The sequence below is a fragment of the Felis catus genome, chromosome A1, assembly GCF_018350175.1.
Source record: "Felis catus isolate Fca126 chromosome A1, F.catus_Fca126_mat1.0, whole genome shotgun sequence".
NCBI lineage: Eukaryota > Metazoa > Chordata > Mammalia > Carnivora > Felidae > Felis > Felis catus.
The window spans coordinates 158,045,712-158,068,205 of record NC_058368.1 but is presented as its reverse complement, the minus strand read 5'-3'; the positions used below and the strand labels follow the sequence as shown (position 1 = coordinate 158,068,205).

At 36.4% G+C, this 22,494-nt stretch overlaps 1 long non-coding RNA gene across 1 annotated transcript in view; it reads right to left on the bottom strand.

Moving 5' to 3' along the window:
- Positions 1-22,494, bottom strand: part of LOC111561739 — a 277,745-nt gene that overhangs the window by 142,664 nt on the left and 112,587 nt on the right. The window lies entirely within an intron of this gene.

Genomic DNA, 22,494 nt, shown 5'->3' with positions numbered 1-22,494 from the left:
GGTGTAACTCCAGCTGTTGAAGTTTGGAGCTTAAGAAGATGGATGCCACACTAAGAGAATTAATTGTCAGTACAAGTTGAGTCTGCCTAAAATAAAGCCAGGCATTGACTTCAAGTAGGCAGCCGAGAGGCTGCATGGTGCAGACAGAACTTAGTACTGAACTTGAAATCGTATGATTTGGGTATGAGCCTTGAGTCTGCTAGTTGTCTGACTTGTGCAAATCACTTAATCTCTCTGGCCTTGTCTGCTCATTTTTCAAGTGTCACCAGAAGAATCCTGATAAAGCTCCTTGTAAACTATAAATCAAAATAGAGCTATTTTACACCCTTTTGTAATAAATCAAGATACAAATGGATTTTAATAGTCAGTAAAAATAAGTTTATTATGTAAAGTATCCAAAGTATGTTTTTTATCCAGAGTAAAATAATGAAATATAAAATTTAAGTCAGACACATACACCCAAACTGATTCACAAAGACTGAAAAAACTTCATGAGGGACAAAGTTGGAATAATTCTTTTACAAATCATCAAATTAATCTTTGTTAATTCAAATTTTTCCCTACTTACTCTCACTTTTATGAAGTGACCAGCTTAATACAGTGTTAATTTAATTCAATAAATATTAATTGAGTGTTTACTATGTGCAAAGGTTAATGTCAGACTCTAGAGACAAGTACAGAATTGGTAATCACCTAGCAACTGACACAGCTATCTTTCTTGTCTATACTCAACACCCTTTCTTATTGGTTGATACTTATTCTGCACTGACTATTAAAGATTTGAAGATCACCTCTGGATACATATATCAATAAAACACAGTTTCTCCTAGCCTTTGCCCATGCCTGAGCTTCATCTCAGTTTTCCAAATGCACAGTTGGTATAGGACACTAATTAAAGCATGGAGAGTTAAAGCACCAGTTAGTGTTATTGACTAAAGTGTACTAATTGATTCATTTGGTTGACATTAGGAGTTTGGCCATTAGAATCTAACTTAAGTTACATTTTGCTGGGGAATCTGTGGCTTCCTATCTTGACCCACAATTTCTTTAGTGATATTTTTATTTTCCTGTCTGTTGATAATAGCTTCTCCTGATAAACTAAAGTTATCTCTATTATCCTGACAAGTCTGTAAAATCAATACTGTTGTCACTTGATAGGTTGAGCTTGGGTCTTAGATGTATCTAGTGTATTTCCTAGGCAGTGGTGACTAGGTAGTAAAGAAGTTGACTCCAGATCTGTCTGATCTCACATGCAGTGTTGTTTTTTTGTTTTTTGGGTTTTTTTTTTTTTTTTTGGCTATTCTCTACTGAATGATTAGCAGGACTTCATCCTCATCATGGGCCCCATTTTATCTTGAGTCATACCCTACTTCTCTCCAGTATTTCTATTCCTTATCCATCAGATTATATTTCAAATAAGAAACCCACATTCCCATGGTGAAAAGGGGAAAATTTCCTCTCTCACCATAGCAATGAAGATAAATAACATTTATCCTATGACCAGGCAGGAATATCTCAATCATCACAACTGAGTGGGTAGTGAACTCCTGGTACCATTAATAAAAAGGGATAATTTCTTCATTGCAAAATCTTCTGCTACAGAATGCACAGAATTCTAGGGGTTATGGGACAAGAAGGCTTACCATGAATTTCTATAAATGAAGACTCTCAAGACTCTAAGTGTCATCCAAAACAAAATAGACACAAGGGTAATTCCCAGAAGAGGGGTGGGGGAATGGTAGGCAATTCTCCCTTATCATGCTTTTATTATATGTGGGCACCAGATCAGTGGCTTGCATCCACTGCTTCATGTAGTTAGGTGGATTATCCTCCTCAGAGAAACCTTGTGACTCTGGTTTCATCACAACTAACTATGCGCTAAGCTTTGTAGGTTCTGGTTTTTCTCATTTCCTTTCTCTTCTTCTCCAGTACTATCAGGATTGTACTTGAAAGATCACATTGACAGATTGCTTCCATGGGATATTTTTAGTGTTGTGGATAAGAAAATCTCCAGCAAAGGTCAGATCTTTCACTGTTTTAATTAAATTGCAGTGGAAGGAGATTATATCATAAGGGTGGCCAGCCAGCTAACTCTGCCGCAATATACACAAAGCCATCATAAGTCTCTTTTGTTACCATGTGTGCGTAAGAGTGACGTGGGGCACCAGGGCCAGGTTTTAATTTAAAATGAGTCTTGATAATTACTTCGATTTTTTTTCAAATTGTTGTCAAGGGATATTAAATAAGGTTTTGTAGATTCACAGTGACTCTGATTATTACTTTTTATTAGTATGATATTTTATTACTTCCCCTTCAGACATAAGCGGGCAATTTTTAGCCATCAGTTATTTGATACCACCAGCTTAAATCCTTTCCATCACTTGTAGAAGATATATGCCTCCCCTGGAAGTTTTCAAAAAGTTTTTCCCCCATTTATTTACCTTCTTGTGTATTCTCCCAATGAGAAAATTGAGTTCATTTCGAAAACAAGTATCTTACACATATCTCCTCAAAGGATTCTTTGTTCTAAGGGAAAGAGAATGTTAAGGGCTGTTTCTGAAGTGCTCTATGATGAGGTTGAAATATTGCTGCTTTGAAAATGAATACAGACAGTTTCACTTATAATATATGTGCTTCTTACTGGACTCCAAGCAAGCAATAACCAGCTCCACAGACGATTCAGCTCAACATCCCTTTTAGTCTAAGTGAGTGGGCAATGAAGAATTTTAAATTGACTTTCGTGGGTTACAAATCAGGTATCAGCATATTTATTTAAAATTCTAGAAAATATCCTGAAAACTACTTTTAAAGGATATAAAAGAAAGCTCTTATCTCAATTAGAACTACCTATCACTTGGCTCTGTGGGTTTTATAGATTCACAATAAGTTTGACTTATTAAGCAAAGAGAAAAGCCATTGTGCAGAATGTAACAAATGAGAACTGGTTATCAAGACTATGAAAACACGATAGTGCTATGGTACATGACTATTACTGATTATCTCTTATGATGAGTTCCTTTTTTGGAAGACTAGACAAGCTTCTTACATGCAATATATAGGGATAGAAAGGCTCAAGGGAGAGGGAGAGGACAGAAAGAGACAGGGAAAGAGATGGGGCACTAATCAAAATGTATCTCTATTTGACTTTTTCTGCTTATAAAAAAATGATGTGAAAGATCCCAACATCGTTCCTCTGCTTCTTCCATACACATTCCTTTTTTAATATTGATAGCTTTCTCTCCACCTGCCAATTTAGCTGTAGTATCTCTCCTGAGAAGACTATGAAAATTATCCATTAGATCCAATGAATTCAACTTCAGTGGCATTCTTGTTCTTTGGGTAGCTATTTGTGATCTAAAATCTGGTCCCACCCTAACTACTGCCCTAATTAATTTTTCCCCTTCATGGCCAAAGCTCTTAAGAGAGATATTCCCACAACTTCCATTTGCTCCACACCCTCTCTAATCTGCTCTCTTTTAATTTGACTTATGCCTGTTCCATTTCACCCAAAGTGCTTTCAAAAGGTCAATGATAACTTCTCTGTGAAACTTGAAAGTTTAGACCACCCTGTCCTTTCTAAAATACCCTCTTCTCTTGGTTTCCATGGCACCACAATATTTGTTTTTCTTCCTACCTCTTTAATTACTTCTTGGTCTTCTTTGTGAAGTTCTTCACCTTTGCTCATTTCATACATGTAATTATTGCTCAAAGTTCATTCCCAGGATATTCTCTCACTTTCTCTGGGTGATCTCATCCATCCACATAACTTTCATTCCCATTAAATGTCAATAATTTCATATTTTTATCTCCAGTTAAGCCTACTTGCTGGAGTGCCAGATCTATTGGTACAATGGTCTAGAGCACATATTAACCTAGATGTATTGCAGGCACTAAAAAGACACCTTTGTCCAGAATTGAATTCATCTTCTTTCTTCTAACCTCAACCACTCCAAACAGATTCTTCCCATGCTCTGTATGCATAATGTTTTAAAACAGTTTACTAGGATTCAACCTGGATTTCTCCTTACCTGGTTTCTAGATTCAATTCCCTTCTTCCCATTTCCATTGTACTACCTCAGTCCAGGCCAGCAAATTTCTCTGGATAGACTCCCCATGAGTTTCCTAGTTGTTCTAACTCCTGTCTTAATTCCCTACAACCCACACTCTGCCCTGCAGACAGAGTCAACTTTCTTTCCTACAAGTCTGATCATGTTTTCTTGCACACTTAAAACCATTATTGTCTTTCAAAAGCCCTTAGGACAAAACGCAAACTCTATAATATAACTTACAATTGGCTGCTTGTTTTAGTGGCTTCTTAATTTTCCAGCCTCTTCTAATAACTCCAACACCCACTGACCACCCTTGCCAGAGTTTTCCCCCAGCTTTCCCTCACCTTGGAGGAACTGTACATGCTTCTCCTGCTGCCTGGAGTACACTTGCCTTCTTCTTTGCCTGGTAAGCTATTATTCTTCCTTTAGGCCTCTGCTGTATTTTTCCTCCTATATTTTATTATAATTTTCCTCTACCTCCACAGGATGTAAGGGCGTCTGGCAAATGGTAGTTACTCACCAAATCTTTCCTTTTTTCTTTTTTAATATTTATTTATATTTGAAAGTGAGAGAGAGAGAATGAGCGCCAGTGGAGGAGGGGCAGAGAGAGCTGGTGACAGAATCTGAAGCAGGCTCCAGGCTTTGAGCTGTAAGCACAGAGCCCAACATGGGGCTGGAACTCATGAGCCATGAGAGCATGATCTGAGCTCAAGTTGGACACTTAATAGACTATGCCACCCGGACACCCCTCTTTTTTTTTTTTTTCTTTCTTTATTTAATTTGAGAGAGACAGGGACAGCATGTGTGGGGGAGGGGCAGAGAGAGAGGGAGAGAGAAAGAATGCCAAGCAGGCTCCATACTTCTAGCACAGAGTCCAACGCAGGGCTTGAACCCACGAAATTGTGAAATCATGACCTAAGCCAAAACCAAGAGTTGGACACTTAACTGACTGAGCCACCCAGGCATCCCAAATCTTTCAATAATTAAATTTCAAAGGCTAACTTCACAGCTACTTTCTCCAAAAATATCTTCACTCATATGGGGAATTTAAGAAACAAAACTAATAGGGGCACCTGGGTGGCTCAGTTGGTTAAGCATCCGACTTCGGCTCAGGTCATGAGAACAGTGAGAACTGTTCGTGGGCTCGAGCCCCGTATCGAGTTCTGTGCTGACATCTCAGAGCCTGAAGCCTGCTTCAGATTCTGTGTCTCCCTCTCTCTCTGCCCTTCCCCCTCTTGCACTCTGTCTCTCTGTCAAAATAAATATACATTTAAAAAAAGAAACAAAACAAATAAACAAAGGGGGGAAAAAGAGAGAGAGAGACAAACCAAGAAATAGACTCTTGACTGTAGAGGACAAACTGATGGTTACCGGAGAGGAGGTAGGTGGGGGGATGGGTGAAATAGGTGATGGGGATTAAAGAGTACACTTATCATGATAAGCATTGAACAATGTATAGAATTGTTGCATTACCATACTGTACACCTGAAACTAATAGAATGTTAACAATACTGGAATTAAAATAAAAAACTTAACAAAATAAAAAAGAATAATGCTAGGTGAAATAAATCAGAAAAAAAGATATCCTCACTATGCATACTTACTTTCAAGGACTTCTGTTGAACTAGTGTAGATAAGTTGACTGGCTGGTGATTTAATAAAATAGACAATCAAATCCAGAAGCAGCCACCAACAATATGAGTTCTTTTGTCAACAATGACCCCTGAGCTTTCAGTCCACTAAAGAGATGAGGTCTCCAAGACACCAGGAGGAGATTACAATAGGCAGATGTCTGTATGTAGGCTTCTAAATGCAGTCTTCCCCCAGGTGGCTTGAGAACTTGGCTTGGGTTCCATAGACGGATATCCTATACCATGTGGATCCTTCCCAGTGCTCACTTCTTACTATGATTTCTACTATTCTCCTGTTACCACAGTTACACCCAATTAGCATTTTATTTCCCTTCTTACCTCCTTTATTATTATCACCAATCATGCTTTATGTATTACTTCATGTGGTCAGTTGGTTCTATCAACAATCCCATGAGGTAATCTTTACTCCCCCTGTTTAATAGGGAAGAAACTGAAGCCTATCTATGGTCATCTAGCTATTCAGTAGCCAACTTGGGCTTTAACTCCAATGTCAGTATTTATTTTATGATTTCTGGAGTGTGAAACCCTTCTTAATACATCATTGTCACCTGTCATGCTCAATGGCATGTGTTAATTATTCAGTGAGTACATTCTTATTGGATAAATGTTTTAAATAAATTAAGATGTTGGAAATAAGACAGAATATTCTTTCCACTTGATGTTAGTCTGTTTTACTGTAGTTTCTTAATGACTATGTGTAGGTATATTAAGCACAATATGCAACACACTCAAATAATTAACCAACTAAAACAACAAAGAGTAAAAGGATGTGAAGGTTTGCCTTGGCCAATAGTAGGAACCACTCACTTTCCAGAAAAGAGATAACACAGAAAACCAAGTGAGCGTGACAAGAAGACTAGAAACAAATAACTGGGTAATTTTCATTTTGTACCTCAATCCTACAATTTGGCCAATGTGTATTTTATATCAAATATGCTTCATTTCAATTGATGTGTAATTTTAAGATACATAAATTTAGTAAAGTAAAATGAGGCACAAAATATACTTATTTTTTATTAGTTTTTCACATTAGTTTTTTATTTTATGTTACTGGAGATAATATATATTGAAGTCTAGCTGGGATCTCTGGATATCTCTCTCTCTCTCTCTCTCTCTCTCTATATATATATATATATATATACATATATAGAGATATATATGATATTTATATTATTAGTTCCTATCCTTATGTTTCTAGGATAGATAACATACTCATTTATTTAGAGATAAGGAGGTGAGGGGGGAATTAAGGACTTTATTTTGATAAGGCAAATTACAGTAAAAGTCATAAAAATGTGAGATTTTAGACAATATTAATGATTTAACTCTATTAAGAAAAAAGTGAAATATTTGACTGCCTAAAGTAATCAATGATCTGGGAAATACACTTGTATCATTGCTTAAAAAGAAATGCTTAAATTAGCACTGTGGATCAGGGGCATGGAAATAGGTATTTAAACATTTGGTTTGTGACTCTGGGGAGTACAAATTCTTTGGATCCCACTGTCTTCTAGCCTAGTTATTAACTCCAACTTCTTGTCTGAAAGTGCCATCTTACAAGCCTTGCTTGATGAGAAAAATCAACAAGCCTTTCTACCCTCCCACTATCACATCCTCTCTGATGCCCTTTATAGAACCCTTTTTAGAACCCTTGATTATATGTTCCAATCTGGTACTTGCAACCTGGATAATTGAATCAAATTGGTGAGAGAAAATGAATATTCTCACCTGCAAAAGAAATGATCGGATAATGATGACTAGGGTAAAAGGACATGCAGAGTTTTGTGCTAACATCTCTAAAAATAGCCCAGAAGTTGCACTGAGAGCATATACATCCTGTACCACCAGCCTAGGGACACTAAACACCATCATTGGATGTTGAAACACTATGGATCAAAATATAATGGTGGCTATTGTGGGAGTAATTGCTGATAATAATGTCTGTGAAAGCAAATTGTGAAGATGGTTGCTGACTTATCCCAAGAAGTAACTATTTTATAAAAAGACACTACTTAACCGGGGCTGATGAATCAATTACGAAAGTAAAAAGAAGAAATGAATGGGCTACGCACACAGAGTGGAGTCTAGAGATCCTTACATTGTGTCTCTGTGTGCATAGCTCTATCTTTATCTCTATCTCTATCTCTTTCTACCTCTACATCTCTATCAACTGATAGATGATAAAAAAAATCTCATTAAACTGATAAAATAAGTAACCCATTTAAATTAAATGAGTCCTACAAATTATCAGCAGATTTTGTACAAGCTTGCCTTATGAAACACAAAAAGTAGTCTTTTGCATTTGCTAAGACTGAAAACTTTTGGGTTTTGGACACATTGATCTTTCAGTTACTAGATTAACAACTGTGAAGGAAATAGAGAATTAAAGTCTAGGTGGGATCTCGACATAATTAAAAGGCCCTGAGAAGAGACTTCTTTTCAGCTGTCCACATCACAACTGACATTAAAAAATGTTTCTTTCTACACTAAGACAAGTGCTGTCCAATTATTTTGAGGCAACTATGAAGTGTATATGCAGGAAGATGTGTTATCAGAGTGTGTGCATGCATTTGCATGCTAGAGAGAATAAGAAAGGAAAGAAAGGTATAAAACTGCATAATTATCTTCTTGTCTATTGGAAGTTGGACTAATTTGCCATGGATATAAGATTGTCTCAAGGGATACCCACATGGGCAGTCTTTCAGAGTAAGTATAGAAAAGGGGCTAGTCAAAGAAATGATATTTTTGAAATGTGTTTATAATTTTCCTTGGAGCTTTCATTTAAAAATGTTTCAAGTGTTTGGGAACAATGTAAAGAATAAGAATTGGGAAGTAAAGAGTGATACTGTTCTGTCTCTGGCTTTAGGAACTCTGGACCATGGCTCTGACTAAAATATCTTTCTGGATAATTGCTAACATTACTTCAGAAGTGTTGCTAGAAGTGATGATAACTGGTCAACTTGGCATCATGTAACTATGATACTTTCTCAAGTTAACATTGTTAAGAGATAATCAAGTCACACAAACAAGCATAAACATGGGGGAAAATAAATTTGGTGCCATCTATTAATAAAAGCAAAAAGCCCTAGGCATGAAATCAATCAACAAAAATAATTTTTAATGCAAAATGTGTTTATATCTAAAATTTACTCACTCTAACCTTAAATGTGCACCAAAAACGCAGTTTCTTTATTTCCTATGGCTGACCTGGTTTTCCTTATGAGGTTCTCACCACCTGGGAAAGGACTTGCTAGTCATTAGTATTTTAGCTCCCTGTAGTTTAAAAGGCCTCTTTTCTTAATGTTCAACTGCAGGAAGAAGGGTTTAAAAAATGGCCACTTCTGGATGACTCATTTTTCTTGCCCAAGATGAAGCAATGGAATTCTGTATATGAAGGGAAACTACCTGTGTCCCTAATGCATGAGTAGCCAGAGTCTTAGATCCACTGACTGTCCACTGGATCCTCATTTCCCTCTGCTATAGCTCCTGTTCTGCTCTTTACCTACACCGGTGACCCCTGTGCTGCATGCAACTGGTTCAATTTGGCCAGTCAAGAAGGTAAGCTTCCAATTACTCATGGAGTTATAGTCCTAGGCACATGCCTCTTGTTTTACACTCTTTTTTGCAGCAGCATCTTATTTTATTCCCAAATCTTTACCAATCCATATCACCTCCCTGGAAGGTGCAGGAACTTCCAGGACCCCTGCTTGTCATACAGGACCCAAGTGAATATGTCAAGGTATTCTGTATGGTCAATAGGGTGACCTCCTGACCTCTTCTGCAGGTGCTCCTCCACCTAGCAACCCTGGAGCACTTGGCCCTTTTAACCTTCTTTACAGGTTAACAGGTTTACTGTTTAACAAGAAAAACTGCCGGACCTGAAAGCTGCTAAAAAAGGTATTATCCAGGTTACTTTCTTAAGATTTGGTGTGAGATGGAAAGGAGAATATCTAGAGATTTTCATTATTTATGTCTTCCTGCAACTAGAGCTGGGACTTAATCTTAGTGGGATTTAGAGACTTCAGTTCCTTAGGGGCAGAGGGAGCAAAGTGCCATGGTAATAAATCCCCATGAACTCATGTGAGATGCAGATTCTGCTATGAGAGATAAAGCCTGGGAGGTGTGATCCAGGTTATGTCCCCAGCTACTCAGTCCTGGTGCTTCGTTTCCCCACAGACCAGTTGTATTTAAGACAACTTTGGGGACAAGGACAGAGATGGAGTACTGAGCATTTGTCCTGCCATGGGGAGTAAATGTCTGCTGCTTTTGGCCCAGTAGCACCAGCCAAAGGGCAGAGAGCAGGTGAGGGCTTACCTCCTGGTCTCTTCTCACCCAACAACACAGATTTTCTTCTGGTTTTTTTTTTTTTTTTTTTTTTTTTTTTTTTTTTTTTTTAATCAGGCACAGAAAGAATAAATATCATAGCTATTTGTCTCATTCCACAAGGCAGTCTGGCGTGATCCAGACCGTCCAGTTTCTGGTCTCCTTTTTAACACCATCTCCTATTCAAAGTCATTCCCTGAGAACAAGACCCTAGCTATACCTCAAAACTAGTTCCTCGTCTTAAATTCAAATGTCCCCCTTTTTGACCACAGTCTTCTTCCTTTCTCTCACATACTCCCTGCACTTTCTTTCTGTTATTTCATAGAATCCCTTGGCCATTTTGGTTGCCCAGCACATGAAGCTTCTTCCTACATTTGGGGGAGTATCTTGGGGAGAGAAAGAGGCACTTCTTGTGTCAGAAATAAAACATGCCAAATATTTAGCTTCCTTGCAAGCTAGAATTTAGACACATGACAGCCTGAACCTCAAGACCTCCTTCAAAGAATTTGAGCTGGGAGATGACACAGCTGTGGATAGTAAAGAAGTTCCAGGTGGGGGGAATTTTCAGGGCCCAGAAGTAGGGGTTTTGGTGACAGTATCCTGTGTCCACTGGGGTTGATGCTTAGCAGTGGTGGCAGTGGCAGCATCAATGATCACTTTTGCATCACAATTTGGACTTTCTTCCTGACAGTGCAGCACTACATGGTCCTTCAGGTCTGGAAAGTTCTGTGAGCTACCCAAGAACATTTTAATGCTTTCATTTTCTGCTTAAAACTTCTGCCAAAGCTGGTTTTGAATTGTATCCAAGAGCCCTACATGATACATATGGCTTACAGGAACTTTTAGGATTTGACCATGACTTTTCTCCCTAGATTCATCTCTTAGTGTGACTTCCCACCTTGTTTCCTGCAGTTCAGACATAATTAAAGTCTTTCATCTTTTCTTTCTTGTCTCTATCTCACTTCCAGACCTGTATAAATATTCTACCCTCTGTCTGGAGAACCCCTCCCGGCTTTCAGGCCTGGGAGACCCTTATTTATACTTTGAGTCTCCATTTTGGCATTTCTCTATCATAGGGACAGGTTTTTTTTTTTTTTTTCAAAATCTACTCACTTGTACATCACTAACAAAACTCCAATTTTGCAAAGACCAGTGTGTTCCCAGTTAGTACTAGTCACCTCCTTAGACTCTCTGAAACTATGAATGGCTATGTGATTCAGTCCTGGCCAAAGAATTATAAGTAGAAGTCTCCCAGGTGGGGCCTCCAGAATATAAACGGTCAGTCTCAGTTCACAAATGCTTCTTTCCCTTCTCCTTCCCTTTTTACCTGTAATGAAGACCTGACATCTGGCATTGAAGCACACATTATGTAGCCATGAGAACAAGAGCCACACTGGAAGAGAAAGAAACCAGAGTGAATCTGGGTTCTCAATGACTTCATGAGCAGTTGCACCAGATGTGAATTGCCTACTTCCAATGTCTTATATAATATGAATAAATCTCTATTTAGTTAAGCAACTGCTGTCATATTTCTGTTATGTGCTATTGAGTGCAATTTGGAGCGCCTTAGGCAATTTGGCCTTTTGCTTCCTTTATGAAAACACATCATCTAGTTGTAATTTTCTATCTACTTATCTGTATCTTTACTCTTAGTTGTAGGTTCCAAGAAGACAGTGACTAGAGTGGGTTGAATTGTGTTCCTAAAAAGTCATGTTCTAATCATGACCCCTAGCACCTGTGAATGTGACCTTATTTGGAAATAGGATTTTTGTAGATATAATCAAGTTAAGATTTGGGCAGGCCCTAAATCCAATGACTAGTGACTGTATAAGAGAATGGAGAGGGAGACTTGGACACAAAGACACAGGCAGGGAAGGAGGCCTGTGATGATGGAAGCAGAGATTGGAGTTATGCTGTTACGAGCCAAGGGATACCTGGTGCCTCCAAAAGCTGAAAGAAGCAAGGAAGCATTCCCTATTAGAGCCTTCAGAGATAGTATGGTACTGCAGACATCTTGATTTCAGATATATAGTCTCCAGATATGAGATAGTATACACTTCTATTGTTTTAGGCCAGATGCAGTTGGTGGTAATTTATTATGGCAGTCTCAGGAATGCAACATAGTGACCAGATCTGAGTTGTTTATATTTGCAACATGCCCTCTTATATTAGAATCACCAACCTTAGTATTTCTCTAGAGTCATCATGTGGGGTAGATTAGAACCAGAAGAGATACTAGAGATATCTGCTTTGTGAGCTAGCAATTTGCTGATTCCATATTCTGGGTCCTGGCATACAGACACAGTATGCAAGAATCCAGAATCCAAGGATAGTAAATAGACTTCATCTTGACGGTCTAGAGTGTTGTGTTGCATAAAATTCTGAAGCTGCATCTGAGTCATTCATTCCATTTATTCAACACTTATTTATAGAATTTATATTATGTGAATACATCAGGTAATATTCTGGGTCCTAGAAATCCACCACACACGAAAGAGCAAAATCAATCAATCAATCAAACAATCAATCCCTGTCTCCATAGAGCTGGCAATGCAAAGAAAGCTGTGATGGATTAAAGATGTCTCCTGTACACGGGGGAGGGAAGAATTGAGGCAGGTTCCCTTATATCTGCTATCCTTCTAGATTGGATCTAGTCATAATATTGAATTTTCTGGCAGTTCTGCAGTTATGTGTATCTCTTCTTTAGAACTCATATAAACAACTCATTCCACTTATTGGCAGCTCTTTCTTCTTTCCATGTTGAAAGAACATACTAGTGGCAGACCCTTTTGATAAGGGGTGCTGTGTAAGCTTCATTGGTAGACCTAACAAACTGCTAAAACCAGGGGAAGAGTTAAAGACATTCTCCTGCCTTAATCAGAGTCTCTAAAAATTCTGAGTGCACATCAATGAAGCAAAGAATTTTATTCTCCATTAGAGGTTGGAAGATATTGCAGACAAGTAAAATAATAGCTGAGGATAATTTATCGAGAATAAAGCTGGTATAGGGTTGAACGTGTCCTTAGCTAAACTTCTGAGAAACAGTAGAAAAAAAGTAAGCTAAATTTAAAGACTTAACCACTCTAATATGCAAATACAAATTACACACACACACTCAACTTGAAAGGTTAACTTAAAGTGCTCCCTTGATCTCAATCAAGCCAGCTCTAAAATTCGGTGAGAGTCAGGAATTTACTGGAAACAGATGCTGTGTAGCCAATCTGTTTTCCAGATTAATAAAATTTCATTGCCTGTGACAATCCTAAATTCTCCAGTCTATGTAGAGCAGGCATTTTTATATCAACATGTCAGACACCTCAGTTCCTGTTATACCAGCTCCTCTGGCCATATCTGAGGTCTCTTTTCAGCCACTTAAAGCAAGACTATTTTCTGTATGGTAACTCATTTGCAAAAACAGGAAATAGATCACAATTTTGGATGGAGACTGAGGAAATCTGGGATATTATGGCAATCTCACCTTAGGTTTAAAGTGAGGTGTGGTTTCAGTGTGAATTTCCTGCTAAATATTTTGGCAAATATTCTATTCTCCGTCAGCTGATATCTGAGGAATATGATTCTGGGAATTACTGATTTGGTATTTGGAAGTGACAGAATGGTGCCAATTTGACCTGTCTTCAATTCGGCTGTGACATCAGTCAAGTCACTTAGAGTTACTGTAACTGTAGGGTCCTAATACAATTACAAAGACCTCCGAGTGTGTTTAATCCAGCTGCAGGGTTATTGGAAGGAAAATTCTCTCTAGATGACCCAAAAGCCCTTCTCAACTTCATAATGTTTTTTTGTATGAAAAGGCCCTGAGGTCAGCCTACCCAGTGATACTGGGCACTGAATCTAAGATCTTACAGTGTAAAACTGTCTAGACAAACAATTTGTGACATATGCATGCGCTAATTTATGGCTATTTTAAAAAGTATGCAGTTTTCCTTTGGGCATGTAACCAATGGCTCGTAAAGTAAGCTCCAAGGACATAGGCTACCAATATACTTCACAACTCTCTCAAAATGCAAGACCCTTCTTGGTTCTTATATGAAGGGAAATGCAAATCCAAAGACTCTTATTTTCACTTAGGACTTAAAGCTATTTATGATTAAATTAATGGTGAGCTATTAGAGTTATTTAAGTTTGATACTTGCAAAATGAATTAGTGTTAAGAGAGCATACTGGGCACTTAAATTTGGTATCCTACTCTGAAGACCAGATGACACATTATGCTACAAAATGTGGTAGATTTTGACTATTTCATTTATATACATAATTTGAATGCCAGAACTCAGATATTGACATAATATTGTGTTAAAATAGACTTCATTTTTATATGTTGCTCATTTGGTCTTTCCATTCTATCTTATTATTATTTTAGCTACCTTATTATCTATTTATTGTGGTAGTGTGGTAAAAGCCATATATAGTGCATGGTAATGTGTATGGGCATGAACACTATTTTTGACCTATGACCCATAATTTCTGTAAGGACTAGACTGTACATGTCTATTTATGTGGTTTCAGTATGATTTTACCATTTCTAAAATCAGAGAGCCCCTCTCTCTATCTGTGTGTCTGTGATGTGCATGTGTGTGTGCGTGTATATGTGTATTTACTTACATGATAATACTTCCTTCTCTTCACCTAGTTTTTTTCTCCTTTGGGAATTGGGATATGGGTGGAATGCTGGACATGGTATGGAATTTGGGGTCCTGCCAAAGAAGGCCATGCTAAAGAAGCCTGAGATATAATGATGCAGACTTGGATATAATGAAATAGAACAAGAAGATAGATTCATAAAAGACTGATACTTGTGTTTTTCATTTTAATTCACACCTTCTTTTTAATAATGTTAAAGTTACTTAAACATTATCTTCCTTGAAAAATTTCTACAAACATAAAATACATATATTTGTTTACCCTCGTCTCCCTTTCTATCATGTGAGATATGATCCTTCACAGAAATATTTTTCAAGAGACTACAATATGATTGCCAAAGTAGAAAATAGGACCTGATGTAAATCATATGTATATACATACGTGTGCATTATTTGTATGTTTTTTTTTTCTTTTTTGGTTTTGCTTTGTTTTGTTTTGTGTAGAAAGAACCCTAAGAGGATTTCTACTTTATTTTTTTAATATGAAATTTATTGTCAAATTGGTTTCCTGTATGGTATTTTCAAACCATTATATTTGCTCCATTAGAGTGAGATAGGGAGGTTCTCATCTCAATTTACATTTGAATCCTCAAAGTCACCTATATCAGAAATCATCCAACTGGAATAAAATGACCAAGTTTTCTAAATATGCAAAGTTGGTACCTAATCTTTAAAAATTATTTGATAATAGAAAAAAATCACTTTGGCAGTTGAATTCTTATTGGAAGAAGGAGGCCACTTCATATTTTACTTTTCAGTCAAGAGACTCAGCTTGTCACACATCATCCCACCACACAAAACATAATCATGTACAATGTACTGTGACAGGTGTTTTTGAACATCTAGACTCTCAAATTAGAGTTGTACAGGCTACATGATGATATTGAGAACAAACACTTGTTCTTGTGGGAGTGCATTTAATCACGCTGATGTACTTTACCATCTATTTAGAAACCTGAAATCACTCAGTGGTTGAGCTGCCACAAAAATTACTTTTAGACACGATACTCGTAAATGAATCACAGCTATGGTCTCTCTGTCATCCGCTGCATATATCAGTATTGGAGTAAGAGACATAGAGACAGCATTCTTCTGTAATGGGTTCTAAACAGTAAATGTGCTTTTAGCATCAATCTCTTTATTGAATTAAGTAGCTGGGGAGAGATTTTCTGGAATAAAATTTAAGTTCATGTGTAAGTCAAGCACATTATTATTAATTATTATTATTATTATTATTATTATTATTATTGTTACTATCATGTGTAAGTCAAGCATATTATTTTTAGCATAGCTGGAACTAAAAAAAGGCATCTGCTCTAGAAGAGATCCTCTTTATCTTTTATTTTCTCTAATTAGCTTTGAAATGCCAATACAAAAATACATCTTTCTCCTCCATGTTGTCAGATTCTAAAGGAGGATGTTTCGATATGGACAGCATACTAACATACCAAGAGTCACTAAACACACAACACAATTGCCTGCTTTATATCTGCATTCCTAATTTTCTTCATGATCTGTCTCAAAAATTAAGTGAACTAAAATCAATTCTAATCACACTTTTACTTTTGAAATCTTCAGTATTCTTATCACAGAAAAATTGTTCTGTAACTGATTTAAAATAGTTTTATGAATATAGGGATTTATTAACCTAGCTGGTGGATAATTTTGCATATTTGTAATCACCACCATGGGAATGGATGGGATAGACACACCCCTCAGGCTAATGCTTCTCAGAATTTGGTCTCAAAATCTGGGTATAATGCAGACTGGATATAATGCAGGTTCCTAAGCCACACCAGACCCACTGAATTAGAGTATCTAAAGGACAGGGCCAACTAATGTGCATTTTGGCCAGCATTCCAGGTGATTTTTATGAATATTACTATTTGAAAACTGCTGCTCTAGACAGATGCAGGTTTCATCTAGATACTCTAAGTCAACAGATAGTAATTGTTTAATAGGAAGGGAAATAGCATTTATTAAGTGCCCACCAGAGTGTATAGGTTACATCATTTAAATTGTATACCAGGATTTGAAAGAGAGATTATCTACATTTTACCAAAGAGGACACAGAGCCTCAGACACTAATGCATTTAGAAAGATGGACTTATAAATAAATGGTGCTGAGAAAATCAGCAATGATTTAGAAAAATGTAAAATTTGATCCGCACACAGGAGTGTACTCTAGGAAAATGAAAGACCTAATGTAAAAAAATGAATCTATACAAATACTAGAAGAAAAATATGAATGAATCTCCCTTTAATCTCATTGTAAGAGAAGTATTTCTAACTATATCTTAATATCTAGAGGGAATAAAAGAAGTGATTAATAAATTTGAAAACAACAACAAATACTTGTGTGAGGCAAAAAAAAATCTACACACCATAATCAAAGTTAAAAGAGAAACGATACATGAAATGAAAATATTTTCTTTTTTTAATGTTTATTTATTTTGAGAGAGAGTATGCAAGTTCATGTGCCTGCGAGAGGCAAAGAGAGAGAGAGAGAGAGAGAGAGAGAGAGAGAGAGAGAGAGAGAGAATCTTAAGTGGGATGTACACAGTCAGAGCAGAGCCCAACATGGGGCTTGATCTCACTAAATGTGACATCATGACCTGATCTGAAATCAAGAGTCAGACACTTAACCAACTAATCAACTGAGCCACCCAGACATCCCTAAGAGAAAATATTTTCAACATATATCACAAACCAAAGACTAAAGTCCCTAATACACCAAGAATTCTTAAAATGCGAAGGATAAAAAATTTAAAAAAACAATAGGAAAATGGGAAAACAACATAAAAGACAGTTTACAGAAAATAAAAGAATGTAAAATAGTCCTGAAGCACATCAAAAGATGTTCAAAATTATTAACAATTAGATAAATACAAATTAAAACACTGAGGTAATATCTCTTACCTATCAGATCAGCAACTATTAGAATGTATGACAACACACTGGTTCAGCGAGGCTATAGGGAAACTGTCTTATACAGTGCTGATGCAAACGTAAACTGGTACAACCATTCTAGAAGAAGCTAGCAATTTCTAACAAAATTATATATGCATTTACCTTTGACCAAGTGATCCTACATTAGGAATTTTCAGCTCTAACCACACAAAAGCACACATGCACAAGGCTAGTCATTGTCACAATGTTTGCATTGAAAAATATTAGAGACATTATAAATCTCTATAAAAAGTAGAGTGGTTAAATAAATCATGGAGTACTATGCAGCAGTAATAAAAAGAGTGAGAAAGTTATTTATGAACTGATAAGGAATGATTTCTAGGCTATGACACTGAATGTAAAAAAGTAAAATGCAAGAGCATCTATACTATGCTATCTTGTAAGAGAAATGAGATAGAAGATAAAATATCCTTATCTGTTCATCTATCCAAAAAAATATAGGAAGGGCAAAACAAAAAATAATGAGATAGGTTACCTAAAAAGGGTGCCTGGGAAGGGTATGGAAAGATGGGAGAATTGCAACAGCAAAGAGGGATGATCAGAGTGACATTGCTCTGAGTGTACCCTTTCATAAAGTTCTGACTTTTGAACCATGGTAATATTTCACAACTATTAATTTATTTTAATTTAATTTAAAAATAAAATAAAATTCATCTACACTGTGAAAGCAACTCCAAGTGGAATATACAAACAGTAAAAAATATATCCAACTGCAAAACAAATCAACAACATAGTCACAATGAAATGGGGTGGGAGAAAAGGGACCTAAGAAACTGTAAAACAATATTTTCATAATAATTCTAAGGCTAAAGACTATACAAATATAGTACTCTAGTTAAAAAAATTGTTTTTCTCAGGATTATGGTTTAGAACTGAAAGTATATGTATTTTAGGACTGAGAAATACATAAATATATTCTGTATAATGAGATCTGGGTTTCTCTTATTGGAGAAAGGAATTGTAAAGTAGGGAAATGGGAAGGCTAGGATAAACCTTGTGGTGTTGGATTGGAATTGGAGGAGGTATCAGTTATAAACTCACGGGCGTGCACACACACACACACACACACACACACAGGTGGATATCGAGATACAGATACATGTATATGTATGTTTGTATCCATATTTTCTAGCACTGTTAACTAACAAGTTCTAGAAGTAATAAGATTCCAGTAACACTGAGTACCTAGACCTTGACAAAATTCAATATCCATCATGATTAAAAGACAAAATCCCTTAGCAAACTGAGGAAAAAAGAAAATGTCCTTAATTGGACAAAGATTATCTATAAATGCTTATAACATATGTTATGCTTAATGGTAAAGATATTGGAAGTTTCTCTTTCAAGACAGGATGTCTGGCATCAAGACTTCTATTTCACATTGCACTGGAAGTCCTAGATGGTGTTGTATGTTAAGAAAAGTATTATAAGGATTAAAACGGAAGAACAAAGATTATTATTTATAAATATATGGTTTTGTAAATTAAAGAAGTCTAAAGCAATTAACAGACATAAAGGGAGAAACTGACAGTTAATACAGTAACAGGAGATTTTAACACCCCACTTACATCAATGAATAAATCATCCAGACAGAAAACCAACAAGGAAACAGTGGCTTTGAATGACACATTAGACCAGATGGACCTAACAGATATATACAGAACATTCCATTCAAAACCAACAGAATACACATTGTTTTCAAGTGCACATGAAACACTCTCCAAGATAAATCACGTTAGGCCACAAAACACGTCTCGATAAATTTAAGAAGATTAAAATTATACCAAGCATCTTTTCTCACCACAATGGTATGAAACTAGAAATCAACGAAAACAAACAAACAAAAACCAACTAAAGGAATCTATAGTTACATTCTTAGAACTAAAAAGACAGATGAACAAGTTTGCAGGATAGAAAATCAATACATACAAATCAATTTTCTTTCTAAATGACAAGATATAAAAAGAGTAAAATTTAAATAGAGAAAGCATTTATAATATTATAAAATATCAAATACCTAGGCAAAAACATCCCTTAAAGTATGCCCGAAACTTCAGCACATATATTTATAAAATTTTATGAGATAATCTTTATAAGATCGAGTACCTAGAAATAAATCTGCCAAAGCATATGCCAGACTTCTGCAGAGACCATCATAAAAGTTTATGAAAAAAATTAAGACCTAAAGAAATAGTTGATAAATATATTTTGTTCTCCATATTAATCTATAAGTACAATGCAATCCTCATGAAAATCCCAGCAGGAGTTTTCTAGGATGTGTAAATCTCTTTCTAAATGTAAATGCAGCAAAAATAGGTGAATAACTAAGCCCTTTCTGAAGAACAAGCTGGGAAGACTCACGCTAATGGATGTCGTCTTAGTTCATTTGGGGTGCTGTAATCGAATACCACAGACCGGAGAGCTTATAAACAACAAATCTATTTCCTACAATTCTGGGGACTCAAGTCAGAGATGAATGTGCCAACATGGTTGGGTGAGGGCCCTCTTCTGGGTTGTGGACTACTTGTATCCTCATAGAAGGGAAGGGGGGGCTGGGGACTCCTGTGGTATCCTTCATAAGAACACTAATCTATTCATGAGAGCTCCACTCTCACGACCTAATCACCTCCCAAAGGGTCCACCTAGTAATACCATCACCTTTGGGGATTAGGACATGAACGGGAGTTGGAAGACACAAATGTTCAGACATACCAAATGTCAAAATTCCTATAAATCTATACTTGGCAATGTTTCATTTCTTAACCTATGTAATGACTATATGAGGGCTTACAATATACATTAACCTATTCATTTAGGTTTATTCACTTTATTTTGGAATAATTTCTACTGAGTTACATTTCACATTAAAAGGGATATTTGAACAGGGGATTATAAAAGGTTCCCGCATTCTGTTATTCTGTAATTCCAACCAAGGTTTATTCATGGGTATTAAGTATTTGGATTGCAAGTGGCTCAAAGCCATGTAATATGTGATTTGCTCAGTGGCATTTTGGCTAAATGCTCCTTGACCTTTGTGGAATTAGCTACAGAAATCTTCAGTGTAGTGAAATTATCTTGTAAGAATAAACTATGTAAAAATTAGGACTTTTACTAAAATCTCTCTTTTATGTACAGATGATAAAATTTTTTAAAAAGAGGCAAGTGGTTTGGAAAAAGAAAAGGTGATGGAGATGAAATAAAAGTCAAAAGATTGTACAAGGTCAAACCAAGAAAGATAAAAGAGAAGAGACATGGAGAGTTTAGTCTTAGGTAGAGAAGATGGAATAAGAAGTAGAAACACAAAGATAGCTTGAGGGGAGTTAAATTTACCCATGGGATTCGATTGGGGTATGAATCATCTATACTTCATTAATCCAAATATGACTGACAAAGCCAATTAGATAGTCCTTTAACATAAATCAATAGTGGTATAAATGGATTGAATCTGAGTAAAAGCCATTTTCCCTAAATAGAGGTTTATTATTTTCAAGAAAATATTTTCGGAAGAGTAGGAATTAATATTGCATTTTCCTCCTGTATAATATTAGGAATTCAGGTTTGGAGTTGCAGAGCATAGTTAGAAAACCAGTTAGGGCTAGTGTATTTTCTACAATGTAGTTCCCCAGAGAAGCAGAATACTCGTAAAGTTACTTTGAAAATTTGAAATGGTCCATGATTATGACCTTTTCTAAATCAAAAAGCAACAACCCACAGGATTTGATTTCACCACAAAGGACACTTGACATTTTCTGAAACTTTCCTAAACCCACCTTAATATTTCACTGTACATCATCAATGTACAAAAGAAAAATAAAGCTGAGTTTCAAACCACAAATGCTGTGGAGAAAAACAACAGTTGTCATATGTAATTTTGTCTCCATAAATGAAATCAGGAATTTTTATTGTTATCAAGCTCCTACATACACATGTCAACACCATATCACCTGCTCCAGAAATGGAATATTCATAAGCACCATGCATATGGATTATCATACTAGCAAATGTCATATAAGAATATTAGAAATGGGAGGCATTTTAATGAGACCCTTATTCAGACCTTTTTTTTTTAAGTTTATTTATTTTTGAGAGAGGCAGAGAAGGTGCACACAGGGGTGGGACAGAGAGAGAGGGAGAATCTCAAGTAGGCTACACACTATCAGTGCAGAGCCTGACGTGGGGCTTGAACACACCAACCATGAGATCATGACCTGAGCTGAAATCAAGAGTCGGACACTTAACCACCTGAGCGGTTTCTAATTTTCTAATTTTCATTGAGAAAATGGTATTGGAGACTGAAAATCAAAATAATGATAGTGAAGCATATTTAATAATTGATTATTGTGTGCCAACTGAAGTTTAGACACCAACTGAAGTGTCTAAACTTATATTTAATTTAATCCTCATAAAAACACAATGAGGTACATACTACTAATACCCCCAATTTCTATTTTACAAATAAGAACATTTAATCTCTAAAGGGAGGTACCATTTAGGTAAATAACAGTTGATACTAATGTTAAGTTGAAGTTGTAGTTCGTCGATGTGTACGAGATCTTCATAATATTTAATAACCAGTTACTTCATGTCAGGCACTGGGATAAAGCAGTGACAATGAAATGGAAGACAAACCAGAAGGGATTCCTCAACCTCACAGGGCTTACAGATGAGAGACCAAAAGCAGTCAGTTAAGGAAGCAATAATGTAAAAACTTTTAAGTGCACTCTGTATAAGTACAGGGAGACTATAGTAAGCAAAGAGACGTCATATCCAACCTGGTAGGAAAGAGTCAGTGCTGGGGAACAAGATTGGGTACAGTTCATTACAGAACTGAAATCCAAA